The 2,763-nt window shown below is 37.2% G+C and overlaps 1 pseudogene across 1 annotated transcript; it reads left to right on the top strand.

Moving 5' to 3' along the window:
- Positions 1 to 1,695: 1,695 nt before the first annotated feature.
- Positions 1,696 to 2,515, top strand: LOC311183319 (large ribosomal subunit protein eL8-like; annotated as a pseudogene). Its single transcript has one exon. The product of its transcript is annotated as a large ribosomal subunit protein eL8-like (transcript).
- The last annotated feature ends 248 nt before the right edge of the window (positions 2,516 to 2,763 follow it).

Below are 2,763 nucleotides of genomic sequence, written 5' to 3' on the forward strand. Positions count from 1 at the left end.
TCAAAGCACTCCCCAAAAATAAAAGCCCAGGCCCAGATGGCATCACAAATGAATTCTACCAAACGTTCAGCAGTGAATTAGTGCCTATCCTACACAAACTCTTTCAAAAAATTGAAAAAGAAGGAATACTACAAAATACGTTCTACAAAGCCAACATTACACTAATACCAAAACCCAACAAAGACAGCACAAAAAAAGAATTACAGGGCAATCTAATTAATTAACACTGATGCAAAAATCTTCAACAAAATCCTTGCCAACAGAATCCAACAATGCATCCATAAAATAATTCATCACGACCAAGTAGGATATATTCCAGGGACCCAAGTATGGTTCAACATCTGAAAATCAATCAATGTAATCCTACACATCAACAAAAAGAAATATAAAAACCATAAGATAATATCCATCGATGCTGAGAAAGAATTCAACAAAGTACAATACCCATTTATGATAAAGGCCCTTGAAATTCTCAAGATACAAGGAACATACCTCAACATCATAAAGGCCACCTATGACAAGCCCACAGCCAATATCATTCTCAATGGTGAAAAGCTGAAAGCATTCCCATTAAGATCTGGAACAAGACAAGGATGTCCACTCTCACCACTGCTTTTCAACATAATACTGGAAGTCCTAGCCAGAGCAATAAGACAAGAGAGACATACAAGGAATATAAATAGGCAAGGAAGAAGTTAAAACTATCACTATTTGCAGACAATATGATAATATACATAGAGAACCCCCAAAACTGCACAGAAAAACTAATTATACTCATCAATCAGTTTAGTAAAGTCACAGGATACAAAATCAGCACACAAAAATCAGTAGCCTTCCTATACAAACAATAAATCTGAAGAAGAAGAAATCAAGAAAACCATTCTTTTTATTATTGAAACAAAAAAAAAATCAAATACTTGGGAATAAACCTAACAAAAGAAGTAAAGGACCTATACAAAGAAAACTATAAAACACCTTTAAAAGAAATGGAAGTAGACACAAAGAAATGGAAAGACATCCCCTGCTCATGGATTGGAAGAATTAACATCAAAATGGCCATCCTACCAAAAGCAATTTACAGATTCAGTGCTATTCCTGTTAAAATTATAATGTCTTTCTTCAAAGAAATAGAAAAAAATATTGATGAAATTCATATGGAGCCACCAAAAACCCCGAATAGCCAAAACCCTCCTGGAAAAAAAAGGAGGGAATGGAAGCATCACTCTCCCAGATTTCAAACTATACTACAAAGCCATAATCATCAAAACTGCATGGTATTGAAACAAGAACAGACACACAGACCAATGGAACTGAATAGAAAACCCAGAAATAAACCCACAGATTTATGGTCAACTAATCTTTGACAAAGGAGCAAAGAATATGCACTAGAGCAAAGAAAGTTTGTTCAGTAAATGATGCTGGGAAAACTGGGTCGCTACACATGCAATTTGACGCAACATGGATGGCGCTGGAAGGGATCATGCTCAGCGAAATAAGCCAAAAAGAAAAAGAAAAATACCGGATGGTCTCACTCATAGCAGGAATCTAGAAAACTTAAATAAAGGACCAGGAAAATGAATAACTATAAGAAAGTGAAAATCAAAATCAACAAAAAACTATGAACCAGAGACACTTTTTGGGGGGTGAGGGGCGGGAGGGGAGGGATTGGGGTCAGAATGGGGGGGCTGCAATTGTATGGGGAATATAAAAATAAAATTTATTATTTTAAAAAAAAAGAATTTTGGCACTGGACAGGACATCCAGCCCAAAAGGGACATTGCCTGCTTTGTCAAGTGACCCAGCTACATCAGGCTGCAGTGGCAAAGGTCAATTCTCCAGAAGGAGCTGGAAGTGCTTCCTGTCATTAACCAGTTCACCCAGGCCTTGGGCTGCAAACAGCTAGTTAACTGCTTAAGCTGACCCATGAGTACAGAACAGAGACCAAGCAAGAAGAAGCAGAGATGGTTGACCTGGACTGAGAAGAAAGATGTGGACAAAGGGGGTGTCTCCACTATGAAGCCACCTATTCTTTGAACAGGGTTTAACAGTCTTCAAAGTGATGGAGAACAAGAAGGCTCTATTGGTGGTAACTGTATGATGTGGATCCCATTGAACTGGTTGTCTTCTTGCCTGTCCTGGGGTTCCCTATTGCATTGTCAAGGGGAAGGCCAGGCTGGAGTATCTGGGTCACAGGAGGACTTATATCACCGTTGCCTTCATGCAGGTTTACTTGGAGGACAAAGGTGCCCTGGCTAAGCTGGTGGAAGCTATCAGTACCAATTATGGTAACAGATATGTTGAGATCTGCTATTACTGGGGAGGCAATGTCCTAGACCCCAAATCTGTGGCTCGAATTGCCAAGCTAGCAAAGAAGAAGAGGAATACTAAAAAACCCACCACCTAATACACCTAGGCTAAATACACACTGTAATGTCTTTTGTATATAAAAATAATAGAAATTCTCCTTAAAAAAAAGATGTTCAATAAAGAGTTACTGTATGAATTAAAAAAAAAAAACAACTGGGTCGCTACATACAAAAGAATGAAACTTGACTACTACCTCATACCATGTACAAAATCCAAGTCAAAATGGATTAAAGAACTAGACATAAAACCTGAAACCATAAAATATATATTTTATGGAAATATATTTTCCTCTGAATATATATTTTCCTCTAAATATATATTTATTTTCCTCTGAATATATATTTCCACTGAATATATATTTTCCTCTGAAAAAGACTACATGACATTCATCTCAAG

The sequence above is a fragment of the Talpa europaea genome (genome assembly GCF_964194135.1).
Source record: "Talpa europaea genome assembly, chromosome: 13".
Classification (NCBI taxonomy): Eukaryota; Metazoa; Chordata; class Mammalia; order Eulipotyphla; family Talpidae; genus Talpa; species Talpa europaea.